General features: G+C 55.6%; 1 long non-coding RNA gene across 1 annotated transcript; it reads right to left on the reverse strand.

Annotated features, from left to right (window-relative positions):
- Positions 1–4,570: 4,570 nt before the first annotated feature.
- LOC103351426 (uncharacterized) lies at positions 4,571–9,760 on the reverse strand. Its single transcript, XR_016221569.1, has 4 exons — positions 9,551–9,760; positions 9,383–9,461; positions 9,008–9,138; positions 4,571–6,668 (listed from the first exon to the last, which is right to left on the reverse strand). It is a non-coding gene; the product is annotated as an uncharacterized LOC103351426 (long non-coding RNA).
- Between the last annotated feature and the right edge of the window lie 1,524 nt (positions 9,761–11,284).

Below are 11,284 nucleotides of genomic sequence, written 5' to 3' on the forward strand. Positions count from 1 at the left end.
TCCATCTACTGGTTCACTTCCCCAAATGGCCACAACAGCCAGAGCTGGGCCAATCTGAAGCCAGGAGCCAGGAGCCAGGAGCCAGGAGCTTCCTCCAGGTCTCCCATGTGGGTACAGGAGCCCAAGGACTTGAGCCATCTTCCACTGCTTTCCCAGGCCATTGCAGAGAGCTGGATCAGAAGTGGAGCGGCTGAGACTCGAACCAGTGCCCGTATGGGATGCTGGTGCTGTAGGAAGAAGCTCAGCCGACTACCCCACAGCGCTGGTCTCTGTATTTCATCTTTGAAAATGAACGTTGAATGCCATATAACTTGCACAGGCCATAATGTAATTTCGTTTGAATTTTTTTCAGTGATTCTTATCTTGGGGTAATAGAAAAATAGGCAGTGGCCTATGTTTGCCTTTGAGCTGTAGTTTATCAACCCCTGCAATTGAAGATAATATGCAATTGAATATAATAGAGTATAGGATATTCTAATTCGCTCTCTCTCTCCTCAGTCCCTCAAATCATGCATTTTCTAAAACCATGGGGTTTCCAAGACACTGTGTCTCCCTTCCTTGGTGCCCTTCCTTCTGAAGGCAGGAACAAAGGCTGAGCCCGCCCGCTCCCGGGCAGAGCTCCGGGGCCGCCTTTATTGCTCAGCCGCCCAGAATCGCAGAGCGGGGTTGAGCTGCCATTGGCCCTTCCTCCTCCAAGGCCAGCGTTCGCTCTTTGTCAACCACATGAAAACCGCTGGGAAGGGCTCGCCTGTGCTGCTTCTCCAGCCCAGACCGCAGAGAGGAGGGAGGCCTCAGAGGACTGGCTTAATGGGAAACAGTTGTGCTTGCCCAGCCTCGCACACAGAGGGAACAAATTTAAATACCTAAATGTCATTGCATCCTGAAAAACGTATCATTTTCGGGAGACAAGAGCACAAAATTTATTGCTGGCAAAACAACATAAATAATGCACTACAAGGACCTCAGTTTTTGTAAACATAGAGAATCTTAAGGGGATCAGGGACTAGTGAAAGCATCCATCAATCATTGACCCTTTAATTTATTCAACGGGTTTTTCAAGGATCTGTGATGTGTCAGGCACTCTATCAGGCCCTGAGTATACTGTGGAGAATAAGACAAGCACAGTTCCCGGTCTCATGGAGTTTAAAGCATATCCTCCCTCAATACCTGTTGGGGGTGGGCTCCAAGACCCCATGCATACCAAAGTCTTGAGGATGCTCAAGTCCCCTGTGAAAACCAGTGCTGTATTTGCATAGAACCTATACATATCATCCTATACATCATCCTACTTTAAATCATCTCTAGATGTAATAACTAATACAAGGTAAATACTATATAAAGTTATTATCCTTATTGTTTAGAGAATAAACATTTTTTGCAGACAAGAAAACATGTACCTATTCAATACATGCACTCTTTTTTTTTAAGATTTATTTATTTAATTTGAAAGGCAGAGTTACAGACAGAAATCTTCCATCTGCTGGTTCATTTCCCAGATGGCTGCAATGGCCAGGACAGGACCAGGCCAAAACCAGGAGCCTGAACTCTAACTGGGTCTCCCAAGTGGGTGGTAGGGGCCCAAGAATTAGGGCCATCTTCCACTGCTTCCCCAGGTGCATTAGCAGGGAACTGGATCAGAAGTGGAGCAGCTGGGACTTGAACCAGTGCTCATGTGGGATGCCAGTGTCTCAGGCTGTGGCTTAACCTTCTGCACCATGCTAGCAGCCCCTGCACCTTTTCTTTTTAATGTTTTCAGTCCATGGTTGGTTGAATCCTCAGATGCAGAACTCACAGAGGGCCGACTGTACAGTCCAAAAGTTCTATGCTAAAGCCCATAGTCCATGGCATATTGTAACTATTTCTAGAATCAAAATGATTGCATGGTAAAATAGTTGGGGAAAGAAAGATTTAATAAAGAAAATAGGTTATGTCACTGTGAGACCCGTGGGAGTGCAGATAGCCACTGATAATCTCCAAGGGAGGGAATTACAGAACGCAGTCTTGCCAAGCATATTTAACTATGGCATCCTTCCGTGAGGGGCATCGTGTGGCATCAGAGGAACACAGAACACAGTTTGGGGACTACAGTTTTTAGGACTTTTGAGTGTGGCCGTGTAGGTTGTGCAATGAACCATTCTGGTGGGACCACTCCTGTAGACTTCCTAGTTATCCATGGTGCCCTGGAGGTGACGGACCAGTGACACACCAGGACAAGGTAAGGACAGCCTGGGTGCCACATGACTACTGCTCAGCTCCCTGTATCTGAGCTCCTTCCCACTCAAAAGCAAAGGTGCCAGGAATCTTACCCACCCTTGTTTTTGCACCATTAGTGCAAAACGTCAACACAGTAAAAAAAAAAAAAAGGGCAAGTAAAAGCTCAGTACGGTTATAAAAATAGCTTTGGCCTCATACAGAGATCTCCAGACCACACTTACAGAAACACTTTGACTTAGAGCTAGCAAGGGAAGATTGCTTTTAATAAATTTTAAATTTATTTTACTCATTTGAAGGGCAGAGAGATATACTCCCATTTGCTGGTACATGTCCCAGATGTGCACAACATCTGGGGTTCGGCCAGGCTGAAGCCAGGAGCTGCAAACTCCATCTAGGTCTTCTACATGGGTGGCAGGGACCTAATTATTTGAGCTATCACCTGTTGCCTCCCAACCTATGTACCAGCTGGAAGTTGGTGTCAGAAGCAGAGCCAGGACTTGGACCCAGGCGCTCCAATATGAGATGTGGCCATCCCAAGCAGTACTGTAACTATTATGCCAAAAGCCTGCCCCACGGGGAAAATTTTGATGGGCTCATTTGGGTCATGCGCCTCTCCCCAGATCGATCGCTGTGCAACGGAGGATAAGGCACTCTGATCACCTGGCCCACATGAGCAGCTCGCTGAGGAGGGCGGAACAGACCAACCCGTCCAAACTCCAGGCCATGCGTCTCCGTAAGAAGCAGTGGTTTTCTTGCAGGAAGAAGAGGGAAGAGATAAGTGCCGGGGCCAGGATCTGGGCTCTTTCCTGGGGGAGTCTGAGGCTCGCACTGGGCAGGTGAATGGATTACAGCTGAGCAGAAGGTTCCCGGGCAGGAGCCCTGTCAGAGGGTACCAGTTCTGCAGCCACTATGGCAGCTCATTAACTCAGCAGGCAGGATCAGTGAGCAGGCCAGGCTTGGTCAGCTTGTGTGCGTGTCTGCAGGGCTGGGCATTTCTGAAATTCCTTTCGACAACAGCAGGGAGTCCTGTCTTTAGGTGTTTCCTAACTTGGTCAGGCTCGACTCGAGAATGGGAGCCCAGTGGATCTTCAGAGACAATCGGTGGGGAAGGGCTGGGGGGACTCCCAGAGCAGAAGCTGGAGATGGAGAATGGCTGTGCAGACCACCCACAAGTCGGCGTGAATCACTATGGCCGCCAGGCATCCCAGGTGTCACACGACACTCTCACACGCAGTTCTACCAGGCGAGGCTTCTCCACTCTTCTCACTTACAACTCTGCACCTTCTATGCGCGCGGGCAATCAGAGTTGCTGATAAGCTCGGCTACTCGAACCTCGCACGAGCATTCAGTCTGGTGACCCAAACTCCCCCTTCTTGCAGTGCCCACTTTCTTGGGTCTCCTGGATGTACCACTTGCCCACACTTCCTCCGAATTCTCCAGCAGCCATTTCTCGGGCTCCTCTGCGCGTGCTGTAAATGGTGGCAGTCTCTGGGGGCTCCGCCATAAAGCCTCTTTCTCCCCACCGTCAATCGGACCTGTCTCATGCTCTCAATCACTGCCACATTTCTTTCTAAAACCACCGCAAACCGCCCCCGCGCATGCATGCACAAACGTGCTCTTTGTGTCCTGTGTTCTTGTCACGCTTTCCTCAAGAGCCTCGGATAATCAGAGCAATCCGTACGCTACTGGCACCAACGCCATCCTGAAGGCCAGCATTCTCAGGGGCCTCACATCCAGTCCCTGTGACCACCCAGATGTCCAGACTGTGGTGTGGGCACGCGGATGCGGGGTGGGTGCGAGCGTGCACGTGCAGCTGTTTCTCCATCCAGCTTTCAGAATGTCGTTACAGTGGAAAAAATCTATGCAGACTTATGGAGAGCACTTGGCTGCAGCCCCCTGACAGGATACGATTGCTCCACAAAACTTGAGTAACTGAGTTCCTCCTTGAGTCAGGTCAGAGAGCACAGGGTGGGGGCAAGGAGACCGACATGCACACCATGGGACTCCCAGTGCATGGAAGGGGCCGGCCTTGTGGTGCAGTGGGTTAAGCTGCCACTTGGGCCCCACAGTCCATACTGGAGCACCAGTTCAAGTTCAAGCCACTTGGCTTCCAACCCAGCTTGCTGCTAATGCACCCAGGAAAACAGCAGAAGATGGCCAATTTCTTGGGTTCCTTCCACCCACAGGGGAGACTCGGATGGAGTTCCAGTTTCCTGGCTTTGGCCTGGCCCAGTCCCAGCCAATGCAGACATCTGGGGAATGAGCCAGGGGATGGAACATATTCTCTCTCTCTCTCTCTCTCTCTCTCTGCTGCCCCTTCAAATAAATCTCTTTTTGAAAAAAAAAAAAATGAATACCTTTAAGAGCTCCACACAGTCCAGTCCCAGCACACTGTTCCATTTTAAAAATGTAAAGCAATGGTGCTATATTCATACATCTTAAACACACAATTTTTTCTTTTTTTTTTTTGACAGATTTTAGACAGTGAGAGAGAGAGAGAGAAAGGTCTTCCTTTTCTGTTGCTTCACCCCCCAAATGGCTACTAAGGCCGGCGCACTGTGGCTGGCGAGCTGTGCCAATCCGAAGCCAGGAGCCAGGTGCTTTTCCTGGTCTCCCATGCAGGTGCAGGGCCCAAGCACTTGGGCCATCCTCCACTGCACTCCCTGGCCACAGCAGAGAGCTGGACTGGAAGAGGGACAACTGGGACAGAATCTGGTGCCCCAACCGGGACTAGAACCTGGTGTGTCGGTGCCACAGGCAGAGGATTAGCCTAGTGAGCCGCGGTGCTGGTCTCATTTTTTCCTTTTTTAACATTCCTGAAACCCAGATGCATCTCACAAATGATTAGCACAGTAGAGTTTAACTGGCAGTGTTATTTGCCTTTGTACTTGTGCAAACAACAAAGATGAGATTTATGATCCGAGCTGCCTTTGATGAGATGAAGAATATTATTTGGGTCATAAAGTGACATCAGCTTTGTAAACCACAGCAACAAAGTCCCTGCGCCCTGCGTCGATCTCTCCGTTTCCAGCGCTCTGCTGCTGTGCAGCTGCCCAAAGCCTCTCTCTCCAGCTCTCACACTCTACTCTGCACCCAAACTCTGCAAAACTTCCCTGACATCTTCCCCAGAGAGTTCTCTTTCTCCTCCCCACCTTGCTCTCGCTCCCTCTTTTCCCTCCTTGTCTGGGGGACGAACTCAGCTTCTTCACTGCTCATATGCCCAGCCCTGCTCCTCTGCTTCTTCCCCACTCCGTACGGACAGTCTCGATGAACAGGAAAGAGAAAGGACGGAGAGCTTGCAGCTAAGGCCGGGGGGAGGGAGGGAAGAGGCTTTGAATAGTCTCACAGGAATAATCGTTTGACTCAGAATCAGAGTATCCAGGTGGATGGGGGTGGGTGCACCATGCTGCCCGAGGGCCAGAACGGATGGGAGCTCCTGAAGCTGGGGGTGGGGAGTCTGTGGGCCCCCAGACCTGGGTAGAACATCCTTCACAGGCAGGCTGCCGGCTGGGGCTGGAAAGTTGTCTCCAGACCGACTGACTGATCGGCATTTCCCCCACCAACAGCTTCTTGCGTTGCATGCGTGACCTTGCCACTTTAAATCCCTCCCTCAGGTGGCTGCAATCTTTCACCCAGAGTTGGCAGAGGAGGGGGCTGAGCCCCTGGGGAGAGGCAGACTGTCTCCAGGAGACTCCTGCTAGCTCATGAGCCCCAAGCCAATCAGCACACAGCATGTGAAAGCCCTGTCCAATGGGCACCCCTACAGAATGACAGTAATGCCTTAAAGACCCGGGCACTTCCTCAGAGCCAGTGTCGCTTGCCTATGAAACAAAAGTTTCTTTTCTGTCTAATAAAAGTTTCTGCCTCTTTGCTAACTGTCTCCCGGCTTTTTATTTCTATACTAAGCTGAGGAAAAGAACCCACAAGACTCGCTCCGGCAGCCGCCCGCCCCTCTGCGACTGTAACAGTTCACCTACGACAGAGCATCCTGGGAGCACTCAGGTGTTAACACCTCCAGCTGCGACTGCTTCACATGGGCACAAGCACACTTACACAGACACATGCACACATGCCCGTGCACCTGCGTAAACAACAGGTCAAAGACTTCTCCGCTACCTCACACCACGCCAGGAGGGAGGCACGTGGGGCCAGGATGGCTGCCTCTTTTCCAAGGATGTGGTGGCGGGGGGAGGTGGTCCAGCAGATCAGTGGAAGAGGAAGACAGGAAGACAACTGCTGCGGGCTGGCCAGCTGGCCCAGATGGGGAGACTGGGCTGCAGGGAGCTCAGGTGACTCGTCTCAGCCCAGAGCTCAAGGGCCTTAGCTGGGCTGGCTTGAGGCTGGAGCACAGAAGGGGGAAGGACCCGCCCCTATCCCTACCTGCAAATAAACATAAGCACAGAAGGATGGCCTCTGCGGGGTGAAGGAGTCCTCACGACGCCGGAGAGATGGAGCTGGAGGGGAGAAGACGAGGGAAGGAGATTGTGTTTCCCGGGATCTTAGAGAAAATCCAGGAAAAGCCGGGGGAAGAGCCTGCGGGGGAGAGGGCCCCACTGTGGCAGCCTAGCTGCATAGCTGCAAGGGGGTGCTAGGGCTTCCTGCCTCCAAGCTGTCTGCAGGGTTCTCGCAGCTGGAGAAGTACTCTTGGGAGACCACAGGGGCCCCAAGGATGGGGGTGCGCTGCAGCCTGGCCTGCCAGCCCCCGCCCCCCCCCCCCCGCCCCGCCAGTGCCAGGAGCAGGCGGGAAGCCAGCAGGAGGCCAGGCATGCTTCCCTCGGTAGGGCGCTGGGCAGCGGGGGTAGAAACGAGCAAGGGGAGAGCCGGTCTGAGGAGGAGCTGGGGGGGGGGGGGGAGTGTGTGTCAACACAGTTGCAGCTGCAGCCTATGGGATCCCCAAAGCCTCTCCCAGAGCGGCCGCCGAGGCTGGCTGCACCCAGGCCTGCCCAAGGTCTGCTCAGAGCTCAGGGCTGCTCGGGAAAGGCAGACAGGCTGTGTGCACGAGGTGGGCTTGCAGATCTCGGGGAGGTGGGCAAAAGGCCCTGCGGCTACGAGGCCGTGCTCCCTAGGGGATCTGCTCCAGGGCCTCCTTCTCCGCCCCGCCCCTTGCAGGAGAGCAGGGGGAGAGGACAGCAAATGGGTCGGGTTTAATGATTAATCCTCTAGCCAGCCTAATCTCTATAGACAAGGTCTCGGTCTCCCAGGACTATGAGGTTCTCCCTCCATGACCCAAGCCCCTCAGTGGCTCCCAGGTGCCGGGAGAGGAGGGAGCCAGCAGCCTCCCTGCAGGCTGCAGGAGACGTGGATGAGGTGTGGGCAGCAGGCGAAGGTGTGGCTTCCAAGGCAGGGTGAGCCGAGGCCACCCTCCCAGTGTTGACACTGCCGTCATAAACCCTGCTGTGTTCCCAGTGAGGCCCAGGAAGGACGGGGAGAACTGGGTGGGCCTGGCTAGGTGGGGATGTGGAGTGAGGACAGACCGGTTTGGGGACAAGATGTCCCGGGGGGACAGAGAGCTGAGGCCTGCTCTGTGGCCAGAGGAGAGTCCGGCTATGAAAAGGCTGCGCTGGAGCACACAAGCAGGGCTGTGTCCCCAGCCGTCAGCCCCAACTCCCAGCCCTGCCGTGGGGTGACCGGGCTGGGCCAAGGCAGGGGCTGGTGTAAGGGTGGGGTGTTGTCTGGTACTGCTCCAAGGACCCACCCTGCTCCCAAGCCGGTCCTCACGGTAGGTAGTGACTGTGCTGAGGCCTGGGGTTCAGAGCCTGTGGCTCCAGCTCGTCCCAGGGACAGGCAAGGGGGCTGCTTAGTCCTTCCACCCCCATTCTCTGATACCTGCTCCGTGCTGGGCACAGGGGGAGCAGGAAGCCCTCCCTGCCCTTGCAGACACCTGACTGCTTAGGGGCAAACCGACAGCAGAGCCCAAGGCAACGCGATACCGGCCGGGGAAGAGTGGCCTATGTGTCCGTGTCTGGGCTCAGGGTACAAAGCATTCTGGGGGCCTGTGGGGGAACAGGGACACAGGTGGGGAGCCCACGGGGCTCAAGGAAGGCTGCAGAAAGCAGGGCACGCTCATGTAGAAGGTTGAAGGTGGCTGTAGTGGCCAAGCAAGGAGAAAGTGGAAGGACACTGCAGGCAGTCTGGGGACGTGCGAGGCAGGGGTGTGGCTGAAGCCCACCTGGAGGCTGCGAGGGGGACTCGGTCAGTGGAGAAAAAGTGGAGAAAAAGCCGGCATTAAGGAGGATTGGCTGGGGGCCAGCTCTGTGGGTTGGGCCACTGCCTGCAGGGCCGGCATCTCTTCTGGGCACCAGTTTGAGTCCCAGCTGTTCCACTTCTGATCCAGCTCTCTGCTAATGCACCTGGGAAAGCAGTGCTGAAGATGGCCCGAGTGCTGCGCCCCTGTGCCCATGTGGGAGACTTGGAAGAAGCTCCTGGCTACGGGTCAGCCCAGCTCCAGCTGTTGCAGCCGTTTGGGCAGTGAACCAGTGGATAGAAGACCTCTGTCTCCTGTCTCTCCCTCTCTCTCTGTAACTTGGCTTTTCAAATAAATAAATAAATCTTTGTTGGGGGGCTTGGCTGTGTGCCAAGCTAAGGCACAGGAGCTGCCCACGAGATCAATGCTGCAGAGACCTGGGTGGGCGGCCCTGGGGACACCCACCCCATGGAGGCACTTGGTTTGCCCCTGATGGTGGATTCCCCTAAGGGGGGGTGGTGGTAACAAGGCCCACGCCCCTCCACAGGCCTCTGGCCTGAACTACCAGGGCTGTGGGACAGCTCAGGGCGCGAAGCGACCAGCCCTCACCTCGTGACTGCCAGTGGGTCTCCACTCCTCTCAGCTCTCAGCACCCACAGGCAAGCACAGGACACGCATCAAAGGCACAGGGCGGGAGACGCTGGTGGCGTCGCCTCCGAGTGAGTTCACGGCGAATTGACCTAGGAAGAGATACTGATTGTCAGCACAGAGACCTGTCCCCGAGCCAGAAAGCTCTTTCCTTCCCAGCCTGAAGGAGGGTAGAGACCGGGGGTCCACTCCTGATCAGGCAGGTCTGAGGGCAGTTCCCAGCCTGGCCTGAGGGAGGCAGCACCTGCCAGTCACGCTGGGCTCCCTCCTGCAGGGAACCCCGAAAAGTAAGTGCTGGAGAACCCGCGCCAGAACCCAAACGGGCAGGGTCCCTACCCAGAGCTCTCTGAGGGGGCAGGACGGTCAGATGGCCGGCACGGAGGTGGTTTCATCCTTGTCCCACCGACTCTGGGGCCTGGAAATTCAACCAGTGGACAGGAGAAATTTGAAAAACAGTTTGAGAACAAAATGACCCCTCTCACAAACCCAAGCCAGCATACTCACTCTCAGTGGGCTGGGCGGGGGGCCATGGGCGGTGTCACCCTGCCATCAGGAAACACGTCACAGGGACTGCGCAGTGCGCAGGGTCCCCTCCAGAGGGCCTCCCCTGCAGCCTCCTCCAGCGTCGGCCAGCAGCTCCCGAGGACTCTCAGCACCGCTCGGAGCCTCTGCCCATGCTGGGCACAGTCCCACGGGACCAGTCTTCCAGATTGCACAGCAGGGCAGAACAATCTCCCCCACGCTCCCGCCAGGTCAACGAAGCATACTTCCTCTTTTTGCCTTGCCTCCCAGGAGGCTCTTAGTCACAACTCGCGCTCACCACTTTGCTGGCAGCTCATGGACTGCACACGTGTCACCCACAATATTCTTTAAGCCTCATTAAAACTGTTTGCATTGGCTTAGTCTGGTCACTCCTGGCCTGTGTTGTACATCGTCTCAACTCCTCGTCAGAACAAGGTGGCAGGTAAGTAAATCATCGCATTTTACTCAAGGAGAGGAGGCAAGTACAAAGCGATGGCTGGCATTCTGGGGCCAGGGGAGCTCTCTGCTGAGCGTCTCACAGTGTGGCCGGGACCCCGGGAACAGGGAGCAGGGTACCTTCCTCTCCTCCCTGAAGGAGGAGGACCCGGGCAGCCACAGGGACCTCCTCATTCCCTGCGCGCAGAGCAGCTCCTCTGGCAGAATTCCTCCAAGTGAGAAGAAAGAACCCACGCGTCCTCGGCCTCCTTGCCCGCTTGCCTCCAGTTTTGGGGGAGGGCGGGCGCTGTTTTTCTTGATCTACTTCCTAAGAAGGGAGTTCACAAGCATTCCCGGTACAGCTGAACTCAGTCCTCCTGTGTCCCAGGCCTGTCTCTCCTGCAGGACCAGGGGCTGGGACTTTAGGGAAATGCAGAAACAAGACAAGTCCCAGCCCTAACACAGGCAGTGGAGAACACTCACAGTGGTAAGGAGTATAGGTTGGGTCCTGGGTTCGAATCCCAATTCTGCTCGTCACTGGCTCGATGCCCCCGGCAAACCGCTCTGCCCCTCTGAACCTCCTTTTCCCAAGCAGGGAACTAGGGAGAACCACAGGACCTGTCTCTCAGCACAGGGCACACACACAGTGCGCCATGTAGCTGGGCTCAGGAGTCAGCAGGGCTCACGGCACCAGTAGGAGTCGTGGCCACGGAGGGCGAGAGAGAAAGCGCGTGTGATCCCCAGGTCCCTCTCTGCTGGCGACAAGGCCCCGGGGCCCCTCCCAGAAGGCCCGCTGCCTCTGTGGCGCGCTCTGTCCTCAGCGGCTCTCACCAGGGCACCAGGAGCCCCCTCATCGGCCGCGGCACTTCCAGCCGGCGAGGAGCTCCAGCAGCCCTGGAAAGCTGACTTTTGCCTACGCGCAGTGAGACAGCACATGTGAATCCAGCTGCAAAACTCCTGGCACATGGCCCCGACAGCCTCCCCCGCCCCAGCTCCCACACCCCGTCCGCCAAGGCCACAGGGTCTCCTGTCCTCTGCCCCCACTGTCGAGCCCCTTTCACACTGGAATGGTCTCCCTTCACATCCCCCCAGCGGGTAGATGCCCCTTCTGTTCTAGAAGCTGCTGAGGAAGCCCCTGGGGGACACTGAGGGCAGAGTTTGTCAGAGTGTGTTGAGTGGGCTCCACCTGCACAGCCCCATCCGGCAGCCAAATGCCCATGCCCGGGCCCCTTTCCTCACCGGCGGCCACAATCTCCATGCGGGTGACGAGGGGAGGGGGCA

Source organism: Oryctolagus cuniculus, chromosome 15, assembly GCF_051225735.1.
Source record: "Oryctolagus cuniculus isolate XC-2025 breed Fujian yellow rabbit chromosome 15, ASM5122573v1, whole genome shotgun sequence".
NCBI classification, from domain to species: Eukaryota; Metazoa; Chordata; class Mammalia; order Lagomorpha; family Leporidae; genus Oryctolagus; species Oryctolagus cuniculus.